Here is a 14,647-nt window from a genome sequence, read left to right as displayed (position 1 = left end):
ATATATAAACGAATTATTACTAAATTATTAATTATTTGTTAATTCAATATAATGCATTAACTTCAAACCGCATTCCTCTACAAGCACAAAAGTCAATATAATTTTTTTTAAATGTATATAATTATTCAAAAGTTAAATATGTAATCAAAAATGTATAATTAATTGATCATCAATTATTAATTAACTTCCCTTCCTATACCACTACAAACCCAGCAAACCCACACCTAACATGAAAAACTAAATAAATATATTTACCTAATTTACCTAAGTAATTATCAATGACATAATAAACTAAATTAATAATTAATCCATTATTAGTCAATTAGCTTCATACCCTACACCCCTACAAACCCAACACACACCCCACAATCGCTAAAAATAAATAATTACACAACTTAAATAATTATCAATTAATTAATAAATAATAAACAATGAATTCATAATGAATCAATTATTACTTAACTTCGCACCCTATGCCCCCACAAACAAATCACCATGCACCTAAATTATTACTTGAAAAATGTAATAGTTAGACAATTTACAGAGTTAATTATCAATCAAATAATTGACAATTAATTAAACTGAATTAACTTCCCACCATGTACTAATAAGAAGAATACCTACAGACTATGGGTGCTCAACCCTATTGCTATCCGGGCTACTGTAAAGAGCTTCGATAAGTTTGGTGCTTTTAGAGGTAAGATGCGTATCCTACATCTACAACTTTCAATGAAAGCGACAAATTCTATAAGAACCCCTGAGCACACATCAAATTAATTAATTAATATCAATTCTTTCTGGGTAATGAATGAAGCAACCGAATACGCTCTTAGTAAAATTACTGTTGACTGTAGAGGTCTCAACACCTACATAAATATTGTATGGAAATTTGGCATGATGTGACTCAGAAAATAACATTGTAACTGCTCTCTGTTGAATTTATAAGCACTGAACCTGAAATTTGTCTATCATGTCAATACCCTGCAGATTGATATGTTCTGATTTGATAATGTATTTCAAAAATATTTCTTCCTAGTAACTGACTCTGGGTTAACTGGCTAACCTTGGCACTTTCTATTCTCCTGCTGCCTATTATGAACCTCACTAAATTAACTACTGAAATTTAGGAAAACCTATCTTTTTCTGCATGCTAACTTTACCTTCTCAATGAACTTAAATGTTGGTAAACATACCAATCACTCACTGTCAATGATGTCTATATTAAGACTCATAATAATATTTGTTTATAATTCATATACGTTTGCATTTCGTAATCATAAAGTTTTACTTCAGTTAGGGATATCTCTCAGCATTTGCATACTTATTTGGTGAGATATTATATTTATATATTAGGATTTAACTTTACTATACTTTTTTGACGCGAGAAACTTGATAGATGAAATACGAACATGTTATAAGATGGCGCCCGAGGATCCACAAAATAAATAGACATTAAAAGATGGCGCTGATGCTAGACGCCGAGGTGATTGAGAAGGAATACCCACCCGTACAGAGGTAAAATACAATTTATGCCGTGGAGATACCCTAATCTTTTGTGATTTGGTTTATTAAGACGGTCTTACATATACCGTTTTATTTCTTTTATTTAGGAGGAGGATTATGCATTACAAAGGTTGAGAGCAATCGAGACATAGATATTTGGTGAGCAGTAACGTAATCTAATTGAGTGACTATTGAGATCTTTTAATAAGAGATATTGACTTTTGACACTTTCGTTTTTACCGTAGAATCGTAATACGATACTTAAGACGTTTACGACCTCCGGTTGTCAGTGTTATAATTTTGATGAGGGTGAGTGCCTGAAATATCACTATAAATGAGGTGTAGATCTATTAGTCATATATTCTGAATATTTTCTGAATGTATGTTATAGAGATATAAAGAAGAGTAACTATCTAAGAACGAAGGAAACCATAAAGGAAAAGAGGGATAATCACAGTTTAGGTGAGCCTTTGAAATACGAGTTAGTTTAAAGTCTGAAATAATATATATGGGAAAGTACTAAACAGACACATTTTGGTATATATATTTTTTAGATAATCCGTTAATAATTTGGGAAGCCCATGAGAGAATTTTCCTTCATCTAAACCTAGTATAACCCCTTCCATGCTGGTGACGAACCCCAGCCGTCATGCACTACGGTGCTCGTGTGCTGATGACGGCTGGGGTTCGTCATGGCCCGCCTGTGTTCGTCCGGCGGCCGCACACAGGAAAAATCGCGGCCGCACGGAAGGGGTTAAGAATAAGGTGAGTTATGAGTCAAGCACTCACGTTACATTGTGTCATAATAAAGTGTTGAACAGTGAGTGAAAAGTATTGCTTATCATTACAGTTGCGATACGAAGAGAATAGGCATTTACATTGGCAGTATTTGACCCCACCTTCTTTGGTTGGGTAAGTGTGATGGTATTGAGTAATTTTGATTACTGTCACCAATAATACAGAACTGCAGACAGTAGTACAAATTGAATATTTATATTTGCAGACTGCAAAATTTGAATATTGGAAGAATCGGAAGAGGATCATTGTTATTGAATATTGAGAACAAGAGCTAATGGAGGTAATTTCTCTTGTTTGAAAAAGTGAATATAATATAGTGAGGTCATAAAGAATAGTGGCTAAGTGGTCTACGTCATTGTTTGGAATCAGTATTGACTGATAGTAGGTCTTTCTTTACAGAAATAGAGACACCAAGCATGTTTTGAATATAATGTCTGATGTTACTTGGCAGGAAGGTATGTACCTGGTTACACTTGATGTGGTTTCGTTATATTCTAATATTGATCATACCTTGGGGACAAACGCAGTGGAGACCTTCCTCAATAAGAGACCTGTTGAATTATTGGAGCATACGAAGATGCTATTAGATATGACACAAATTGTACTGAAAAACAATGTTTTTGTCTTCGATCGCAAATGGTACAGACAATGCCTTGGTACCGTGATGTGCTCCAGATTTGCTCCGTTTTTTGCCAACCTCTTTATGGGGTGGTTTGAGGCAGAGTGGATCTGGGGTCAACGTGGCCAGAAATGGATTGAATTTATACAGTATTGGGGTCGTTTTATAGACGATTGTCTCATGATTTGGACTGGCACCCTCAGTGACTTATTGTGCTTTTTTGATTATCTGAATGATAATGAAGTCAACCTATGGTTTACAACTCAATATGATACTAAGAGAATTACTTTTCTAGATGTGGAACTGTACGTTAAAGTTGAAAGACTATGTTCTAGAATGTATAGAAAGGAAACCAGCTGTAATTCTATTTTGCATGCTACAAGTTGCCACCCGAGCTTCCAGATCAAATCAATCCCCTATGGGGAGATGGTGAGAGCGAGGCAAAACTGTTCAGAAGATGAAGAGTTTGAGACTAATATTGATGATATGACTAGGAGATTCAAAGCCAGAGGTTATGATAAGAATGTGGTAGACAAGGCAAGGAGGAGGGCATCTTAAAGGCTCCCAGACTTTACAACAGAAAACAGTTTTGGCAAAAAGTGAACAGAAAGTACGCCTAGTGACTAATTATAATACAGAATCGAAACGACTTTATTCTATCATTAATCGTCACTGGCATTTACTTAAGGCTGATAAAGATCTTTCACCTCATATAGGAGAGAGACCATCTATAACCTTTAGGAAAGAAAAGACTTTGGCAAATGATTTAAGTCCTAGCTACCCAATGAGAATACAAACGTTCTGGCCTAGAAATACTATGAAAGGGTTCCACAAATGTGGACGGTGGGCCAAAAAGAAAGTACTGAGTTTCAGTTACAATGATTCAGAATTATACAAGATAGACACATATATCAACTGTGAGACAACATATGTGATTTATGTAATAGCATGTACATGTGGACAGATTTATGTCGGCAGCACAATTCGAAGACTTAGAGACAGGATGATGGAACACATTAGGGCATGGAAGAATGGGGACACGAGGTACCCAATTGCTGCACACTGTGTCCAGAATTATGACAACAGAGATGAACATCACTTCAGTTATCATGGCATAGAACATGTAACACCGGATCCTAGGGGTGGTAACAGATTACTGAAACTCAGAAGAAAGGAGGTAATTTGGATTATGAAATTGAGGGCTGTGGAGCAAAGACTCAATATTGATAATGAATATCAATTCTTTCTGGGTAATGAATGAAACAACCGAATACGCTCTTAGTAAAATTACTGTTGGCTGTAGAGGTCTCAACACCTACATAAATATTGTATGGAAATTTGGCATTATGTGACTCAGAAATTAACATTGTAACTGCTCTCTGTTGAATTTATAAGCACTGAACCTGAAATTTGTCTATCATGTCAATACCCTGCAGATTGATATGTTCTGATTTGATAATGTATTTCAAAAATATTGCTTCCTAGTAACTGACTCTGGGTTAACTGGCTAACCTTGGCACTCTCTATTCTCCTGCTGCCTATTATGAACCTCACTAAATTAACTACTGAAATTTAGGAAAACCTATCTTTTTCTGCATGCTAACTTTACCTTCTCAATGAACTTAAATGTTGGTAAACATACCAATCACTCACTGTCAATGATGTGTATATTAAGACTCATAATAATATTTGTTTAATAATTCATATACGTTCGCATTTCGTGATCATAAAGTTTTACTTCAGTTAGGGATATCTCTCAGCATTTGCATACTTATTTGGTTATTAGGATTTATCTTTACTATACTTTTTTGACGCGAGAAACTTGATAGATGAAATACGAACATGTTACAAGATGGCGCCCGAGGATACACAATATAAATAGACATTAAAAGATGGCGCTGATGCTAGACGCTGAGGTGATTGAGAGGGAATACCCACCCGTACAGAGGTAAAATACAATTTATGCCGTGGAGATACCCTAATCTTTTGTGATTTGGTTTATTAAGACGGTCTTACATATACCGTTTTATTTCTATTATTTAGGAGGAGGATTACGCATTACGGAGGTTGAGAGCAATCGAGACATAGATATTTGGTGAGCAGTATCGTAATCTAATTGAGTGACTATTGAGATCTTTTAATAAGAGATATTGACTTTTGACACTTTCGTTTTTACAGTATAATCGTAATACGATACTTAAGACGTTTACGACCTCCGGTTGTCAGTGTTATAATTTTGATGAGGCTGAGTGCCTGAAACATCACTATAAATGGAGTGTAGATCTATTAGTCATATATTCTGACTATTTTCTGAATGTATGTTATAGAGAAATAAAGAAGAGTAACTATCTAAGAACGAAGGAAACTATAAAGGAAAAGAGGGATAATCACAGTTTAGGTGAGCCTTTGAAATACGAGTTAGTTTAAAGTCTGAAATAATATATATGGGAAAGTACTAAACAGACACATTTTGGTATATATATTTTTTAGATAATCTGTTAATAATTTGGGAAGCCCATGAGAGAATTTTCCTTCATCTAAACATAGTTTAAGAATAAGGTGCGTTGGGAGTCAAGCACTCACGTTACATTGTGTCATAATAAAGTGTTGAACAGTGAGTGAAAAGTATTGCTTATCATTACAGTTGCGATACGAAGAGAATTGGCATTTACATTGTCAGTATTTGACCCCACCTTCTTTGGTTGGGTAAGTGTGATGGTATTGAGTAATTTTGATTACTGTCACCAATAATACAGAACTGCAGACAGTAGTACAAATTGAATATTTATATTTGCAGACTGCAAAATGTGAATATTGGAAGAATCGGAAGAGGATCATTGTTATTGAATATTGAGAACGAGAGCTAATGGAGGTAATTTCTCTCGTTTCAAAAAGTGAATATAATATAGTGAGGTCATAAAGAATAGTGGCTAAGTGGTCTACGCCATTGTTTGTAATCAGTATTGACTGATATTAGGTCTTTCTTTACAGAAATACTGTTCGTTTTGATTCAAGAACCGCTTGTGACGCTAAGAGGAATTGGATAGTGAGGTGAATACATTATTAGGCTATACCTTCATGGATACATTAATTCTACAGCTTATTTTTTGGTAATGGGTCTATGACTTTATTCACGAGATACGGGTGCATAGTCTACAGGAGTGGCTTTACTATTTTCACTTCTTACTTTTCCCTGAATACTACACACTCAGTGGGCCATTTTACTTTTAAGTAGGTGCTAAGTACTTACTTTTCAACATTAGCCAAACGTAGTGTGTGTAGTAATTGTAGGTAATGTTTATTTGGTTTCAGCCCTGAAGAAGTCAGTGTGTTATTATGTGCACGATGAAACACGTGTTGGCTGTTGTACCATCTTTTGAATACTGAAGCAAGAAAATAAACAACAAGGAACATCACTCCCTTTGGATTCGGACAATTTATTTATGAACATTGATTTTCAGAATTGAATGACTCTTGCCTAGATATTAATTGCAAGTGACGTCTATTAATTAATTTGATGTGTGCTCAGGGGTTCTTATAGAACTTCCCACCATGTACTGCGGCAAATGTCACGACCCGCTACAACATTAGAAATTACTAATAACAATTAAATGAAAAATTAAAAATAACCTAAACGTAAAAACCATATTTAAAAATAAGAACAGCAATTACACAAACAATATATAACGTATAAAATTAAAATATGAAATAAAACACATAATAATTCAAAAACAATATTTGTAACAACACTGCTGTAGTAAACAATAATAAAAACACAGATATTCTAGCAAACGATATTACTTATTTAAAAAAGTACATTTATGTCCATGATATTTTTGCATCACGATTTTAATGTTTCACTATATTAAAACTTGATATTTGTGTAGCTCGATATTAATAACTCAATATGATGTACAAATAACTTTGAGGGGTTTACAAAAACTCCAAAAAACTGTTAAGTGGCATCTAAGATCTTCTCTAATTTTCGTTGCCGTGATTGTTGAGCCAACAAAAACTCTATAATAAATCAACTTACAATGTGGTAACTCAAATGATATTCTAGTCAAGAATCAGTTGGGTCACAGAATTATTATCAAATTCCCTTTCCCATATCCTTCTCCAAAACCATTAGTCAACTTAAGATGCCTAGACCATGGGTGCATAAAATAAAGAATATTACATTGAATTACTTTTCTTCATGCCTCTCACAGAGTCTCCCTAGTTTCTCTGATGATCATGAATTGAATAATATTTATTATTGGTTGAACCTTGACTGAAGTTACATGTAATTTCTCCATTCTGAACGAAAAAAAATAAAATAAATACATTTGCAGGAACTTAATGAAGAGAAAAAAATGACTATGAGTATAACTATGGTACCAGATTCCTTCTAATAAGTTATGTTAAATATTCCATTCATTTAACTGATTTGTTAGCCAATCTAGCTAACGAATGGTGCTCCCATCTGGTGCCACATTCATGTATCCTCTTTAATCTCTCATTCTCATATGCCTTAAGTCGGTGAAGTGACTCCTCTACAAAAAAAGATACAAACCAATTAAAAGAGTTCATCAAACACAATAGTGTAACAGACAATTTACAGTCCACTTTTAGAACTGTTAATAGTAGAGAAACAGCCATACTCCAAGTCACTGATGACATACTAAGCACCAAAGTATACACAATTGATGGGTCAAATGCTTGAATTGATCTCAGCCACTGGTAATTACTCAGGCCGCAAAAAATATGGACTGGAATACGGTCCTAAGTAACTACCAGTGGCCGAGATTAATTCATGCATCTCAACCATCATTATTTTGTTTACTTCAGAACTTCACTTCCCTGACTTCGTTGACTCCTGTCTGTTGATTTTAATCACCAAACTTTGCCACGGTCGATTGTGACATTTTCATCCATAAGTTAAAGTAGCAATGGACCTTAATACGATGACGGTCGGTCAGACCGCCAACCATAATTGTTTCAGGGAGGAACCGTCCGGGTCGGCTGTCCCGCCCATCCTTTTAGGATACAACCACATTGCAGGCAGTCATAAATTGCCCTTTTCTACTGAGGCTGGTGGTGAGGCCCATGAAACGGGCCACAGCAAAAGTTGCAGTAGAAAAAATACCTTTGTATACATCCATACACCATGCGCTAGGCACCATGTGGTGCCTAGCACATGGTGCATGGATGTTTGATGGTGTCGGGATGACAATCAGTAACCTGTATGGTGCCATTATTGACCCAGGGGGATCCCAGGCTCCTTCCCTCACTTGCAAGTACCACTACAAAGTATCATGGTAACAAAATTCACATCAGCAGCAGGGAATGAGAGAGAGAACACACCTCTTCTACTGCTTTGTCTTCATCCATCAGGGTGGATTGTATCCATACTCTGTTCATGTTCTTTAAGCTGGATTGGATGGATTGGGTGTAAGGTCACTACAGTGCAAAAAGCAACAGGTAATCTAAAAACTATCAAATCAAAGATAACCAGTCTAGGTTCATATAATTAACCATTAAATTCCCTATTTAGTTATATGCCTGCTGAATAAGCTTGTACGGCCCTTTCTCTAAAGCTCAGTGCAGTTGTCTACGGATATTCAATTGTGCTGTGAACATAATACAAGTTAACACAGGTCTGCTAAATCTACTACTGAAATAATTTAAACTAAACATTATACAGACATATCACAAATACTAGTACACAATCGAAGTGGCAAGTTCTGAAACAGCCTTTACTTTAATGCATTATGTCTTGCACTGAGACAAAAACTCGCTGGAGAAATTAAGCACTTGGTGTATGCTCAACACAAGAATCTAATCTAAACATAATAAGATTAAGTGTACTACGAATAAAAAGAAGCATCTATAGCGCCTAGATAACTGCCAACCTGCACAGAACCATGGAAGTTTTTGAATGGTACAACAAAAAGCCAGGTTCCTTGTATTTGTAGTCTGCAGTGAGCACACTAGTCCCAAACACAGTCTTCAAGTGTGAAACTGTAAAATGAAGATGAAGCATTCAAAATGAATCTCTAACTGACTAGCCAATCTTACTTGGATCCTGATCTCTTGATAAACCAGCAAGTGCTTCTGAACACCTTGAGTGCCTTTGAGAATGAGACATACACTTTCAATCCACAATATCTCTTTGTTCATGGCTCACCTGACTCTTCTTATGAGGAACCAATCAAGTCCTTAATAAATCTCTCCATATACTATCACATCTTCACCATGTTTCTCTTCTGCGCCTTTCTACATGAAGTGGCCAGAGAATGCTTTGACAATGTGGTTACCAGTATTTCTCCACTGAGTAGGATACAGAGCCTTGAACTATAGATTTGTTGACAGGAATGTTGGATTTTGAGCTTGTTTTTACCATACAGAAGCTGAGTTCTCAAGAGAAGACAGCAGCTCTACTGCGTTATTTTCACTCAGTGGGAAGGAGGCTATGCATTACCAACAAGCATTCCGTGTATTCGCCCGGTTGCAACATGCCTCAATCCACAACGGATCGGGAAGAACCCCAATGATGAAGCATGCCACCAAGGGGCAACCCTGGCGGATGAGTGTTTTTTTAGAAAAATAATGTTTTCCTTTCATTTCTATCGCTGTGGATAGTTTGTTAATTTCTAGCCCTTCTTTCTGCTGGGTCCTTTTTTTGTTGAGGAAATACTAAAGTTAAATCATAAAGATTGTGTAAAGTATGAATATATGAAGGACTCCGTGCTTAAATGTTTTACAATAATTCCATACCATAAAAACATTAAGCATTAAGGTAAAAGTCAACAAGACTAATAGGAGACTTGAATACTTTGGATATAAATGAACAGCAATACAATGTGCCTAAGAGGATAGATCTCACCTGCTAGGCTTTGAGCAAACTATTGCTTACTGAAGGCCCTTTCTTCAGTTATCCTGTGAAGCTGAGACAACATTAGGCTGACTCTCATAGTGTGGATCCCAAGCAGCTGGTCACATCTTTAAATGAATAGGTGCAAGCAGGACAGGACAGAAAGGATACAATCAGCAGACTAAGCCCGGGGGCAAGAAATCCTCCAAGCAGCATGGCCAAAATCCTAAGTACAGTTGCATGGAAACTCCCGGGATAACCAGCAGACACAGAAGCCCAAGGAGAATGGGTTTTTTCGTCATGGCATAATGTGCTGTGGGGGAAAGATACAGCATTCTTATTGAGAAAGGTTACCTTTCTATGTGGCAAAAATGGGCGAAATAAGAAGGGCTGCCTGAAAGGACATGGACTCACACTCCACCAATATACAACCAGCAATTTTCACGATGAAGAGTAGACCAGGCATTTGAGTTCCGGAGCCTTTGATAATTACATAACTCACTGTCTTCTAAAAATATAGCAAATGACGAGTTTTGTTGGAAAAAGTCACTACTCTAGTCGGGCTGTGCAGCATTGTAGAAAAACAGTAAAAAATGAAACTGTTTCTCAAATCAAGGTTGTGGGAATAGATCAACTATTTTGCAGCAATCCTTGTGATCCTGAACCTGGTTTTAGACATAGAATGCTGTCTTCAACGTTGTCTTTTCTCCATGAAAGAAAACTCACAGAGAACCCTTGACTTGGCAGATCTGGTGTCAATAAGACAAGGGAGAGTCTACATGCTACGTTCTAGTGACCCTGCATAGAGGTACCACTAACATTCCCCCTGCTGCGCCCTACGTGCAAATGTGTGTCTTGAACCCCCTTGACCTGTGGTACTCAGCAATGTGTGATGGGATGTGTGCTGCTACATTTTGTGCGCTTCTGCCAATAGCTACTGATCTCTATTGCAAAAGGCTCTGTCAAAGTTCCAGCATACTTCCAGTCCCACTAGTGCTCTCCCTGCATCACAACCAACCTGCCAATAACACCACTGCCTGGGTAGGGTGACCTGGAAAGGATCAGTAGATTAAAGGCAGACCACTCACAGCATGCATAGTGGATTCCAGCTTACTGGGTGCCATTGTATGCAGCCACAGATGATTATCCAATTTGCCCCATTTGTCTTCTGAAACCCCCAAAAGTCCAACCCAAAGCTCCTCATCGTAGGGTACCCAAGCTAAACTGCAAAGCTATATCTGATATTTTCTTATAGCATCCATGTATTTGAGTGGCGCAGTGCAGGTCAGAGATGTTTTCTCGTGGGAAAAACTGGCATATATTAAAAATGTCACAGTCCAATTTTCAATAGTCACTGGTACTGTCAACCAGCATGCTAGTTCACATTCTCCCTCTTTAGGCCCTACACTGGCCCACAATTACCTGTGCAACAATTTAAAAAGATAAATATATTCATCTTTCCATATACTTTCTTTGGTGGCCATTATTAAATGCACTCCCAGGGGCTCCGTTATGTCCATTTACGGCAATTTTAAGTTTAATTTCTTTATTTTCCGATTTCTCTTTTTCCTCACCATTTTTTTCCTGCGTCTCCTCAACTCCCGCCTTCCCTTTATTCTGTCCTTTCTTCGTGCCCTTCTACAGGCTAGCCACCTCATTTTCTCAATCACCGCCTATCAACACCACAGAGCGCATTGTTCTTTCCACCAGTCCTGATACCAAGCTCCTTCCTGGCTATAGGATCAGGGCCTGGACTGAAGCCATCAGTTTAGCCATGATGCCGCGCCTGCCTTCTGTGTTCTTCTCCTTTTTTTCTGTTGGCCTTAAATTCTGCAAAACACCAACTGCTTTGTCCACTTTAACCCAACTGGCCTTTTTGTCCTCCCTGTGTTCTCTGCCCCCAGATCCTCTACTGTGCACACACTTCCCCCTCCTCCTCCTCTTCTTCCTCCTCCTGTGCAGTTATTTCTCCCTCTTCTAGTTCTAGAACTTCATCATCATAGTCCAACATTGTGGTATCCCCTTCTTGTGCTACCAGACCACCCTCTCGCCCCCTCTGAACCCCACATCCATTAGAACCTGGCCTTTCGCCATTGCCACACTGCCATAAACAAAAACATCTGCAAAATTCTAACCAATGCTCGATATGAGGGCTACCTTGACCCCACCCTGTGCCGCTCCTGGTAGGTCCCCCAGTGTAGTCAGGCCTGCCACAACAGACTGCTCCCTCACTTCCTGCAAAGGTGGTAAGCCACTCACTTCCCATTGCAAGCCACCATGCTCCATGGCTCAGATGCCGACAAATCTCACCCTCTGTCCCACCAACTTGTTGCTATGACATCGGCTTTCACTTGTGCTCAAAAGCTTTTTCCTTCTACATCCAAACTCAGTGTTCTCTACCTCCTGTGTCCACTCGCCCATAAGATGTGTCCAACTCTCCAGCTCGACTTCCATTTGTTGCCCAGGCCTTTCAGTCAATGCCTCAAAAGCTAAGCTCTTTGGCTCATTCACATCCTACTACATGCCTGTGTCGCGGGCGTTATAAACACTGGCCTTGAAAAGCACTGCAGCAGGCTCCTTAATATGCCCTGTCACTAAGCCAGTGTACGCTTGCGGAAGTACCTGTTAGCAGCAAGTTGACGCCTCCCAAGTCCTTCCTTGCTGTCAATGTCACTGGGGCTTGTCTCCAACTCTGCATTGTGGCAATGCTCCCTCTTAGTCTTCCACCTGCATGAACAGTAAACACCCATAGCATTCTTTGCTTGGCACCACAACTTGTTGGCCCTGCTCTTCCCAATCAGCTGCTGTCCTCCCAGCGCCCCGCCTCCTCCCTCTCATCCAGTAGGTCAATGGGCTTCTCCTGCCCTGTGTGCTTGTTTCCAACATGTTCTGCCTTTGTCTGCTGTATGTCTTCCTGGAGAGCCCACGTGCACGGTCTACTGGAGGAATAAAAAAAAGGGGCGGTTAGATGCTTGTATGCAAGGGAAATGCCTGAACCCAGGGTAGTGTATCAATGTCTGCACCTCATGCCCAAATATCGTGCCTGGCATTACTTCCGGTACAGAGTGGCAGACTTTGTTCATGGACATTAGAACTGAGAGATTAAAAGCCCAAGTCGAGGCAAAGACTCATCTTAGCTGAGCTTCATGGCCTTTCATGTTAGACACAACGCCCTCTTGAGAAGTTATCTAAAAGAAGCAATAAGGAACAGATAACATGTGCCACCAGTGACTCTCACCATTTACCTTTTACCAAAGTTCCAAGTCGCCATCCCCTTAAATCCATACTGTGTTGGTTTTGTTTGAGAATGGGCCTTCAAGAATGTAGATATAAACAATCTTCCCATTGGATGCTGCGTAGAGACGTAAAGTGGATTCCGTCCTTTCCAAACCTAGTACTCAATATTCATACTGCTTGTGGTAATTTGGTGACGCTGTCTTGAACCAGAAATAGTTTTTGCTATGCAGATTCATTCTTGCTTCCTCTGCTAACTCAGTGTATCACATTCAAACTGCAGAGCTTCAATCATGTACGCCAACTGATCCTGAAACGAATTTAAACACATCTATCTAGTATGCGGGGAAATAAAAGGTTTTTTTTTCATCGTATAAACTATGTCTGTGATGACACGATTAAGCCATTGCACAGAAACGTGTAGCAAGGACAGAAAGGATGCTTTAATTGGGGGGATGAGCTAAATTCATGAAGGACATTTTTCCTATTCCTTCTTAGAAGCTGACATTTTAATGCGAGAATAATATATTTAGAATTCCTTTGCCGTTGTGGGCGAGTGCGAATTAGCATTGCAAGGATAGCTGGCTCCCTCTGCCGCCCGTCGCCTTATTTTTCTGGTATTTTGTATTCCGTTCGTATTGTGGCTAAGAATTGTACCGCAGAGAGCGTACGTGCAATAATAATTCCATCCCAGACCACCAATCTAAAAGGTACTATATATTTTAAGGGTGTGTGATTAAATCCCCGTCATCTATTGCTCTCTGAAAGCAGTTAACAATATAATAAACAAAGAAGAAAACACTTTAAAGGCTAATTGGCACCCTATTAAAGTCATCAGACCAGAGCTTGTTCCAGTCCTGGAACATGAATAAGCATGAAATGCACGCCCTGATGGAAGTCTTTCAATAGTTTATTGAGCTAGCATACCATAAATGTATACGCATCTTAACATTAAACCAAGTCAAGTAAATAACTTTTTATACAGAAAAAAAACACAAAAAGGACGGAAACACTTTGATAGAACCAATGGCATCGCTAGAAATGGTTTTTATGGGGCCACAGATGAAACTACACAGGGCAATTGTGGAGAGCGAGGACATGCATGCCGGTGTGTACATATATATCAGTCTCTGAAAAAAAGAAGGTGGACGTGAATTTATGGTTATCTTTGGGTTAAAGTTCCTCAACATATGTTTAAAAAATAAAATTCTGTTAAAAACCCACAGTTAAAACAGAGTAATGGTTACAAATTAAAAATGAAAATCACTGAAATTCAAACTTATTGCAAGTTGAGCAGTCCATAATTCGCACAACAGTCAAACAAATCATCATTTTTACAGCACAGCAAATACAATGCTCATGACTCACGGCTGCCACATGGTAGGTTGGCTTAGATGTGACATTTCAATGTTTTGCGGCTGCTTATATGTGATATTCCAATTCCTAATGACTGACACATTGAGTGACACTGTTGGACCTGGTATCATTGGCGTGATTCTCCCTTCCATTTTACACTGATTGCCTCCTCTGATTTTGATCTTTTTTGCTGGTTAGATGCTTTGGGCACTGCGCCACTGCCATTCAGTCCACAGTGCAAGTGCTCCCTATGTTAAATCAATGTGTTGATTAGTGACTCC

This window comes from Lissotriton vulgaris, chromosome 6 (genome assembly GCF_964263255.1).
Source record: "Lissotriton vulgaris chromosome 6, aLisVul1.2, whole genome shotgun sequence".
NCBI lineage: Eukaryota > Metazoa > Chordata > Amphibia > Caudata > Salamandridae > Lissotriton > Lissotriton vulgaris.
This window is presented reverse-complemented; position numbering follows the sequence as displayed.